An 11447-nucleotide genomic window follows, 5' to 3' on the forward strand; every position below is an offset into this window, starting at 1 on the left:
GATCGTCCCGCTCGGTCGCTACGTAGCGACCGAGCTCGAGCCAAGCTCGGTCGCTACGTAGCGACCGAGCGAGTCCGCTCGGTCGCTACGTAGCGACCGGGCTCGAGCCAAAGATCGGTCGCGGTGTAGCGATTGAACCTTTCCGAACAGCGATACGACACCAGTCCTTGCATTCTCGTCAAACCTTCGAATGCTATCTCCCGAAGACCGTGGCAAGCTCAGTCCATGTTTCCCGCTATTCTAATCCATCGATCAAAACTTCGATTAGAAACCGCGGAAAACTCGTAGTAAACGTGTCGAGTCGGAAGACGGCCCAAAGGGACCTAAAACACGACTCGAGGCCCATCCTACGATTTTTCCTAATCAAAAGCCCGTGAACCACAGCATGGTTCACGCTTGGCCCCGAGGAAGGATAAATGTCAAGTTTCGCGGATAAATACGGAAGTTTTGAAGATAATTGTGAAGATCGGGAAAATGGATATCTCCATTTTTTGCTATGACGGCTTAAGGGCAGAAGAGTAAAAACGGTAAACCGACCTTGGAGCTAGTATATAAGGAGTCCTAGGCGAGGAGCAGGGGGGGGAACTTTTTCAGAGCAAACTTAGCCTTTAGAGCGATTTAGGCAACTTTCCGTTTTTGTTATTTCGAGCTGCGACTCATTAGGTTTAGCCGTCTTAGGGTTGCTAGAACGGGAATCTCGCCGACGCTCTCGAGCCCAGGCTTATACCTTGTTGTAACGCTCATACGCAGATTCGGAATAAGATCTACTTTGCTCTCTTTTCGATTTCTTATCTTTATCGTTGTTATTTCGTTGTTCTGATTGCTTGACGTGTGGTAATTAACAGATATCCGGGTCCTCTGGAAACTAGGGTTTTCTTAGTTTCCTTATTTAAACGGAAATCGACAGTGCGAATTTCGGTTCCCACAGTTTGGCGCTAGAAGGAGGGGGACTTACGGATCAATCTAACCCGCAAAAACCACTCAACGATTCAGGAACGACCTGCGGGATTCGACGTGCGCGAATGTCATCTCGTTCAAGGGGGGAGAACGGTCGATCGAGCCAAACCTCGGAACGATCTCCTTGTTATCGAGTTGACAATTCGAGATATCGACATCGCTAGAGTACTAATCGATACCGGAAGCTCGGCCGATATCATCTTCAAAGACACTCTTGAAAAGATGGGGATCAGTCAATCCGAGATCGCAGAATGCCCAAGCCCACTGCTAGGGCTTTCGGGGGAAACGACCATGGCCTATGGATCGATTAGACTCGCTGTCAAAGCCGGAACCGTGACAAACATCACAGAGTTTCTAGTTGTTGACCGCCCCGCGTCTTACAACGTTATCATGGGAACACCATGGCTGAACACCATGCGCGCAATCCCATCAACCTACCATCTTTGCCTCAAGTTCCCGACCCCCAACGGAGTCGAGGTAATCTGGGGAAATCCAAGAGTTTCACAGGTCTGTTTCGCCGCGGAACTAAAACGAAAGAGACCGATCCACGAAATTGCGAGAAAAAGACCTCCGGCAAAGATACGCGAAGTCAGGGTTCAGCGGAATTCTTCTGGCAATCTCGTATCTTCGCAGCTCTAGACGAAAAACGCGAGCCAACTTGTGAACCCGTGGTAACAATCTGTCTCGACGAAGCCTTCCCAGAACGCTGCGTCGAGATTGGAGCCAATCTCCACGAGCACTAAAGACAGACTCATAACCTGTCTTAAAAAGAACCTTAACACTTTCGCATGGGCTGCGGAAGACATGGGATTGACATTAACATAACATGTCACGAGCTGAATATCGATCCAACATTCAAACCCGTCAAACAGAAAAGACGGAAGCTGGGACCCGAACGTGCTACCGCGGTAAACGATGAGGTCGAAAAACTGCTTAAAGTTGGGTCGATAACAGAGGTAAGATACCCGGACTGGCTCGCCAACCCCGTGGTAGTCAAAAAGAAAAATGGGAAATGGCGAGTTTGCGTAGATTTTACCGACCTAAACAAGGCATGTCCAAAGGATAGCTTCCCTCTACCACATATCGATCGGTTGGTAGAAGCAACGGCGGGCAACGAACTCTTATCCTTCATGGATGCTTTCTCAGGTTATAATCAAATTAGGATGAATCCCGACGATCGTGAGAAGACCGCTTTCATTACCGATCGCGGAACCTATTGTTATGAGGTAATGCCCTTCGGCCTCAAAAACGCTGGAGCAACTTACCAACGACTCGTGAACCGAATGTTCTCCAAACAACTCGGAAAAACGATGGAAGTTTACATTGACGACATGCTTGTCAAATCCCTCAAAGCAAGAGATCACGTGTCACATCTCGAAGAATGCTTTGCACAACTAAACTCCCATAACATGAAGCTCAACCCGACGAAATGTAGATTCGCCGTGGCATCAGGAGAATTCCTCGGTTACTTGGTGACCAACCGCGGTATCGAAGCAAATCCAAAACAGATCAACGCTCTAATCGAGATGGCTTCGCCGAAGAATAAACGGGAAGTCCAAAGACTGACCGGCAGAATCGCAGCACTTAACCGATTTATTTCACGATCAACAGATAAGTGCCTACCCTTCTACGACGTCCTGCGAGGGAATAAAAAGTTCGAATGGACGGAAGAGTGCGAAAACGCCTTCCAACAGCTGAAGCGTTTTTAGCTACTCCTCCAGTCCTCGCAAAACCCGTGGAAGGGGAGCCTTTTCTTATACATCGCGGTATCGGCAACAGCCGTAAGCGGAGTCCTGATCAGGGAAGAACGCGGGGACAGAGACCTATTTTTTATAAGCAAAACCTTGCTCGATGCCGAATCTAGGTATCCGTTGATGGAAAAATTGGCATGCGCGGTCGTAACATCGGCCCGAAAACTACGACCATATTTCCAATCCCACACGATTGTTATCCTAACGACTTTTCCTTACGGACATTTTGCATAGCCCAAGTCAATCAGGCCGATTGGCCAAGTGGGCGGTCGAGTTGAGCGAGTATGATATCGAATACCGACCAAGGACGAGCGCAAAGTCACAAGTGCTCGCAGACTTTTTGGTCGAACTTCCAGCGGGAGCAATAACCAACGAAGAACCAATTCCACCTGGCTCCTCCACGTCGACGGATCCTCATCCAAGCAAGGATCGGGTATCGGGATCCGTCTCACATCTCCAACGAGCGAGATCCTGGAACAATCGTTCAGACTGGAATTCCATGCCTCAAACAACGAGCCGAATACGAAGCACTGATCGCAGGTCTACGTTTGGCTCACGGCTTAAAAATACGTAATCTCCATGCTTACTGCGACTCCAGTTAGTGGCCAGTCAATTCAGCGGAGAATATGAAGCCAGAGACGAACGGATGGACGCGTACCTCAAGCTGGTCCAAGGTCTAGCTCAAGACTTCGACTGTTTCGCCCTTACCCGGATCCCCCGTTCCGAGAATGTCCAGGCGGACGCCCTCGCGGCCTTGGCATCAAGTTCCGATCCAGACTCAAAAGGGTAATTCCGGTCGAATTCATCGAACATCCGAGTATCGGACCGCCAGTCGTTGTCAATCTCATAGAAGGTCAAGACGACGAGGAAGAAGAGATTACGATACCACCACCATCGGAGCAATCCGATTACGGTTGTGATACCCCATGGCTTCAGACGATTCGAGACTACATTATCGACGGGCAACTGCCCGCCGAAAAATGGTCAGCTCGCAAGATCCGAACACAAGCCGCACGCTACGTAACAGTGGACGGCGAAATCTACAAGTGGAGATTCTCCGGACCACTCTTGACGTGCCTGGAAGGAGGAAAGGCGAGGAAAGTGATGGAGGAAATACATTCCGGCTCATGCGGCAACCATTCCGGCGGAAGATCACTAGCCGTGAAAATCAAACGCCATGGATACTATTGGCCAACGAATGATCGGAGATTGCGAGAAATTCGCACGAAAATGCGAAAAATGCCAAAGGCATGCGCCAACTATCCGACAACCGGCCGAAGTTCTTTCCTCCATTACATCGCCCTATCCCTTTATGCGCTGGGCCATGGATATTGTCGGACCTCTGCATAATTCAAAGCAAAGCGGTTCCTTCTAGTGCTTACCGATTTTTCTCAAAATGGGTAGAGGCCGACTCGTACGCGAGTATAAAAGACGTCCAAGTCGAGAATTTCGTATGGAGAAACATCATCTGTAGGCATGGAGTTCCTTACGAAATCGTAACCGATAACGGGTCTCAATTCATTTCCACCCGATTCGAGGCATTCTGCGAAAAGTGGAAGATACGACTCAACAAGTCAACTCCCAGATATCCGCAGTGCAACGGACAGGCTGAAACAATCAACAAGACCATTCTCGACGGACTGAAGAAACGCTTGGAGGCCAAAAAAGGAGATGGGCCGACGAACTCGAGGAGTCCTCTGGTCTCACCGTACCACCCCAAGGCGAGCAACGGGAGAAACTCCCTTCGCCTTGGTATACGGACGGAGTGCATGATTCCCGCAGAAGTAGAATTTCCCGGTGTTCGAAGAAGGTTCTTACCCGAACGAGAGGAACTCAACAATGCTATGCTCTTGGACGATCTCGACCTCATTAACGAACGCCGGGATCGAGCGCTCATCCGAATTCAAAACTACCAGCACGCCGCTGCAAGATACTATAATTCCAACGTACGGAATCGTAGGTTCAATCAGGGAGATCTGGTCCTTCGCAAAGTTTTCCAAAACACCGCTGAACGAAACGCGGGGAAAACTCGGAGCAAACTGGGAAGGTCCCTATAAAATCGAAAAAGTCGTCCGACCAGGTTCCTACGAAATAGCCAACATGCAGGGCGTAAAAATCCCTAGAACCTGGAATGCGATGCATCTCAAAATACTATCACTAACGAACCAACTCGCAATCACTGAACTACGAGACGGCTTGATCTCCGCAAGGAGTACGTGGCAGTTTGCCGAAAGGCAAATTCAGCTGTCCCCCTCATTAAAAAGGGGGGGAGTGGGTACGTATACTCGTATACCACCAAAAAAAAATCGAAAAAACTTCTTACCGCACTCTTGGTGTTTTCGACTTATCGAAACATCCTCACCCGTGAAACCACACGAGGTCTTCGGAGATTATTCGGCCGCTTGGGAGAATCAAACCTTTAGCATCGCGAGACGTCGCAAAAGATGCCTCAAAGATGGTTTCTTCCGAGCAAACGAAATCTCCACAAAAAGACACATATATGCACACATTAACATTTATTTTGCGCAAATTAATCAAAACAACGGCACACGCCACCAAGTCCGATGCTGATCACATCGAACTCACAAACGTCCTAAACAGACATAGCCATCTCATGAAGATGACTCTCTTACATCCGACACAAGGATAATAGCGCTATAAAAGAAATCCGAAATTTTGGTCCAGCACTTCCGGTCTCCGAGAGAGCTCGATTCGATCAAACAAGTCGTATAAGCCGAGAACTTTTCGCGGACTTTACATCGATACGAATCAGGAAGAAATCGCGACAGGAAAAACGATAGCCGGTTAGTCGCCGCACAATCCTTAAACCGAAAGTAAACCTAGGTCTTGCCCTAAACCCAGCGCACTGGTCTCTAACATCTCGAAGGCATGATATCGAAAGATAAGAGATTCTTAAACCACGCCTCTATGTTACGTTCGATACCTTCAGCGCCCCCGCGGAGTTCACATCTCGCGGAAGAACTCTCGAAACAGGTCTCGAATAAAACATTTCACAATCGAAGAAGGATATGAGACGACAACTCATCACCTTCCTCCTCACTATTCACAAATTCATAAAAAGCGTTATCCGATTATCATATTATAAAGCCGCAGAGCGGCAGGGATTCAAAGCCACACACGGCCAGTCCCGAAATACAAACAAGGCCATTCAAGGCCAAAACATAAAGACATAAAAAAAAAAAAAAAAAAAAAAATCTCTCGCAAGAGATGTAACCCAAATCACCCTCAGAACTTACGCCCCCTCTTCACCCGCCGCCTCGTCTGAGCATGGAGCCGCGTCACTTCCATTCTCTCCGACCATCGGATCTTTCCCCTCTGGGTCTTCTGAACACGTCGGAAGGAAGCAAGCGGATTTTAGGTCAGCCAGGATGAGACCGAAATCGCCATCCTCGGCCGCCATATCTCCCTTACAGCCGGACAGTCGGGCCTCTTCGGCCTCCAAGGTCGGGGGAGTCTCACTTTGGAACGACCGAACTACGGCCATCCCGCCCTCAATCGTCGCCAAAGCGAAATCCCTGCTCCGGATACACTCGAGGGAATCCAGGGAAGCGGAAATCTTCGCCAAGCGGACCTGAAACTCCGCGCGAAGGGCATCCGTAGCCTCTTGGATCCCGCGGCGCGCTAGTCCAGCGTCGCTCTCGATTTGACGCTGGAGTCGACGCACTTCCGAGGATTTGGCCTTCCTGGCCTTCTTTTCTTAAGTAAAGAACTCGCCGTCTTCCCGAGGTCCCTCTCAAGCTCTCCTATCGCAACCTCGAGCTTCGACACTTTCGCAGAGTGAGAATCCTCGACAGCCGTCAACATAGCCTCGGTTTCGGACCATCTCCCCTGAAGCTCCACCAACTCCCCGGAAAGACGACTGGTCTCAGAGCCGCATTCGCTGATCATCCCATCGATCAACGATATGAACTGCGAACGGTAAAAATTCCTAAGATTAAGTCCGTAAAGAGAATGCACGAAAGACGATCGAGAATTCAAACAAGAAACAAACCTTTCCACGAAGTCCCGATGCTAGGCTCGACCCACCTCGCTGCGAAGTCTCCCCGTCACCGCTCTTGCCAGTTTCCTCTTCCGACTCTTAGGCTGAGTAACCTGGACAGCGCTAGGAGCACGCAACGCCAGAACGATTTCTTTTCTGGCCGGAGGCGGAGGCATAGAGTCAGCTGCCTTTTCTTTGTCCTCGACGAGGATCGGAGTCGTGGAAGATCCCGCAGGTAGGACTTGCGGGAGGGGAGCCGCGACGTCAGTCCCATGACACGGGGCAACGACCTGCTCGGAGGAAGACGGAAACTCGGAGCCAGTCTGAGCCAATCCTTTCTCGGCTTGACGACGAACTAGTTTCTCTCGGAAAGAAAGATGACCGGCAACACAAGCCGGCACTTCCGCCGGAGAAGTTGGAACTGGAGCCGGAGAAGTGGCCTCACCCATCTCGACGTCGGAATCCTTCTTATCACCTTGGGAGGAAGACATGTTGAAAGGAAAGTTATGAAGCTAGAGAGGTTTTTTGAAGAAATGAAGAAGGAAAGGTGTGAAGAAAATGAATGACAAGAGCTCATTACTTATAGAAGTATGGGTTCGGAACGTCGCCTCGACAACTTTTATTTCGCGGAGTTTTAAATGTAAATTTCGTCCAATACACTCAACCTTGTAAAAGTCATCTATCCGCCCGCTAGAGTCACAACTCTAACGGGCTGGGGGGCTAACTGTTGGGGTCAAAAACGGTTACGACAAATTTAACATTCAAAACGTTCGAATAAGAAAATAAGAGTTTCTCCGAAGAGTACTTTTCGGAGAAAGATTCTTCCTTACGAAAAAGCTTCGCGAAAGAAAGAATCGAGATATCCGAGGAAAGCTCGAAACAGGTCGCTACGTAGCGACCGAGCTCGAGCCAAGCTCGGTCGCTACGTAGCGACCGAGCGATCGTCCCGCTGGGTCGCTACGTAGCGACCGAGCTCGAGCCAAAGCTCGGTCGCTACGTAGCGACCGAGCGATCGTCCCGCTCGGTCGCTACGTAGCGACCGAGCTCGAGCCAAAGCTCGGTCGCTACGTAGCGACCGAGCGATCGTCCCGCTCGGTCGCTACGTAGCGACCGAGCTCGAGCCAAGCTCGGTCGCTACGTAGCGACCGAGCGATCGTCCCGCTCGGTCGCTACGTAGCGACCGAGCTCGAGCCAAAGCTCGGTCACTACGTAGCGACCGAGCGATCGTCCCGCTCGGTCGCTACGTAGCGACCGAGCTCAGCCAAGCTCGGTCGCTACGTAGCGACCGAGCGATCGTCCCGCTCGGTCGCTACGTAGCGACCGAGCTCGAGCCAAAGCTCGGTCGCTACGTAGCGACCGAGCGATCGTCCCGCTCGGTCGCTACGTAGCGACCGAGCTCAGCCAAGCTCGGTCGCTACGTAGCGACCGAGCGATCGTCCCGCTCGGTCGCTACGTAGCGACCGAGCTCGAGCCAAGCTCGGTCGCTACGTAGCGACCGAGCGATCGTCCCGCTCGGTCGCTACGTAGCGACCGAGCTCGAGCCAAGCTCGGTCGCTACGTAGCGACCGAGCGATCGTCCCGCTCGGTCGCTACGTAGCGACCGAGCTCGAGCCAAGCTCGGTCGCTACGTAGCGACCGAGCGATCGTCCCGCTCGGTCGCTACGTAGCAACCGAGCTCGAGCCAAAGCTCGGTCGCTACGTAGCGACCGAGCGATCGTCCCGCTCGGTCGCTACGTAGCGACCGGGCTCGAGCCAAAGATCGGTCGCGGTGTAGCGATTGAACCTTTCCGAACAGCGATACGACACCAGTCCTTGCATTCTCGTCTAACCTTCGAATGCTATCTCCCGAAGACCGTGGCAAGCTCAGTCCATGTTTCCCGCTATTCTAATCCATCGATCAAAACTTCGATTAGAAACCGCGGAAAACTCGTAATAAACGTGTCGAGTCGGAAGACGGCCCAAAGGGACCTAAAACACGACTCGAGGCCCATCCTACGATTTTTCCTAATCAAAAGCCCGTGAACCACAGCATGGTTCACGCTTGGCCCACGAGGAAGGATAAATGTCAAGTTTCCGCGGATAAATACGGAAGTTTTGAAGATAATTGTGAAGATCGGGAAAAATGGAATATCTCCATTTTTTGCTATGACGGCTTAAGGGCAGAAGAGTAAAAACGTAAACCGACCTTGGAGCTAGTATATAAGGAGTCCTAGGCGAGGAGCAGGGGGGGGAACTTTTTCAGAGCAAACTTAGCACTTAGAGCGATTTAGGCAACTTTCCGTTTTTGTTATTTCGAGCTGCGACTCAATTAGGTTTAGCCGTCTTAGGGTTGCTAGAACTAGGAATCTCGCCGACAGCTCTCGAGCCCAGGCTTATACCTTGTTGTAACGCTCATACGCAGATTCGGAATAAGATCTACTTTGCTCTCTTTTCGATTTCTTATCTTTATCGTTGTTATTCTCGTGTTCTGATTGCTTGACGTGTGGTAATTAACAGATATCCGGGTCCACTGGGAAACTAGGGTTTTCTTAGTTTCCTTATTTAAACGGAAATCGACAGTGCGAATTTCGGTTCCCACAACGATCGATATCAGGAAATGCTTCGACAGATGAAGATTAATATCGATCGATGTACACAAGTACCGTCGATCGATGTCGAGACACCAGACGCGACATTTTGGATTCAGCAGACTTAAAGACCTAGGCCAACCCAAATTACCAAAATGTCCTGACGAGTTTTTAACCTAGTAGAATATATACTGCCTAAGTTTTTGACGGCAGGGAGAGCTTTTTCTTTTCTAGACCTAGTTTTGTTACAAGTTTCATTTTGGAGAGAAGATCACTTGTGATTGGAACTCCTTGTTTCATTTTCTTATCATCTATTCTATGAGTTTCTATTTATCTATTGATATGAATTGCTTTGCTATGTCTGAGTAGTTCAACTGTTAGATCCAGGGTTCAGATAGGTTTGTGGGATTAGCCCCAAACTATAGATCTGCCTTGTTGTGATATTCATGATAGATTTGTATTCATTGCTTGTTTTAGCCTAGCTAACTAGAACTTGATCATAGGATTGCATATTCAAGCACCCTTGTTATCCCATCCTGACATCTATCTATCATATTAGAATTGCTAGAGAGGGCTAACCGCCAATTTAGAATCTTAGTAGAGCATTTTCATACTCGCGCATAGGCCTGGCTAGAACCCGTCGATCAATGTCCTCAACTGACAATCGATTGATGTTGGCAAAAGTGTATCTGTCGACGTCTTAATAGACTATCGATCGACACTCTCTTGTGTCTGCATCTAACCGGTGAGACACAAGATCTAGTCTGTTAACCAGTGGTACATGCGACAGCTGATCACTGAGTTAAGCGAATGAGCTCTAATATATCATGCATGCAACAGTTAGGCATCTATAGGAATTATAATCTCCAACACCTGAATAGTGGCCCTGCATCTAATATCATTTCCAACCTAAGTTACATTTATTATTTACTCGCTAGTTACTATTGCTATTTTATTCAAAACATTACAACCTTTAGAATTAATAAACACTAGATTTAATTGTTCCCTAGCTCCTTGTGGATTCGATCCCTAAGTACTACATCTGAACCTCTTTTGATGAGAGTAACACTCCTTAGGGTAATTTGAGTGGTATCAGGCTCCTCCAAGCTTCTCACTGAAATAAGCCACTGGTTTTCCATCCTGCATCAACACAGCACCAATACCAACACTAGAAGCATCACATTCGATTTTCAAAAGCTTTTGAAAAATCTGGAAGTACAAGTAAAGGGGCGTGAGTCAACTTCCCTTTAAGGATTTCGAATGCTTCTTCCTGAGCTGGTCCCCATTTGAACCCCACGTTCTTCTTGATTACTTCAGTAAGAGGAGCGGCCAAGGTATTGAAGTTCTGAACAAATCGCCTATAGAAGCCGGCAAGGCCATGGAAGCTTCTCACTTCACCAATGGTGGTCGGAATCGGCCAGTCCCGGATTGCTTGGACCTTCTGCTCGTCCACTCTCAAGCCATCTGCACCTACAACAAAACCTAGAAAGACCACATGATCTGTGCCAAAAGAACACTTTCCAAGGTTAGCAAACAAACCTTCCTTTCTAAGGACTTCAAGAACAGATTTCAAGTGATGTTTGTGCTCATCAAGGCTTATGTCATCAAAGTAAACTACAACAAAATGACCAATAAAAGAGCTCAAGACATGATTCATTAGGTGCATGAAAGTACTAGGTGCATTAGTGAGACCAAAGGGCATGACAAGCCACTCATACAAACCTAGTTTTATTTTAAAGGCCGTTTTCCATTCATCACCTTCTTTCATCCTAATCTGATGATAGCAACTTCTCAAATCTATCTTAGAAAAGTACTTAGAACCATGGAGTTCATCAAGCATATCATCAAGACGAGGGATAGGATGTCGATACTTTACCGTGATGTTGTTTATGGCTCGGCAGTCCACACACATCCTCCAGGAGCCATCCTTCTTTGGTACAAGTAGAACAGGCACGGCACAGGGACTGAGACTCTCTCTCTGATGTATCCCTTCTCAAGCAAGTCGTTGATCTGTTTCTGCAGTTCCTTGGTCTCGACCGGATTGGTGCGGTACGCTGGTCGGTTCGGTAGAGAGGCGCGCGGGACGAGATCGATCTGATGCTCAATGCCTCTCACCGGTGGCAATCCTTTGGGATTTTCTTCTGGAAACACATCAGAATAATCCTGCAAGAT

Source organism: Brassica rapa, chromosome A07, assembly GCF_000309985.2.
Source record: "Brassica rapa cultivar Chiifu-401-42 chromosome A07, CAAS_Brap_v3.01, whole genome shotgun sequence".
Taxonomy (NCBI): Eukaryota; Viridiplantae; Streptophyta; class Magnoliopsida; order Brassicales; family Brassicaceae; genus Brassica; species Brassica rapa.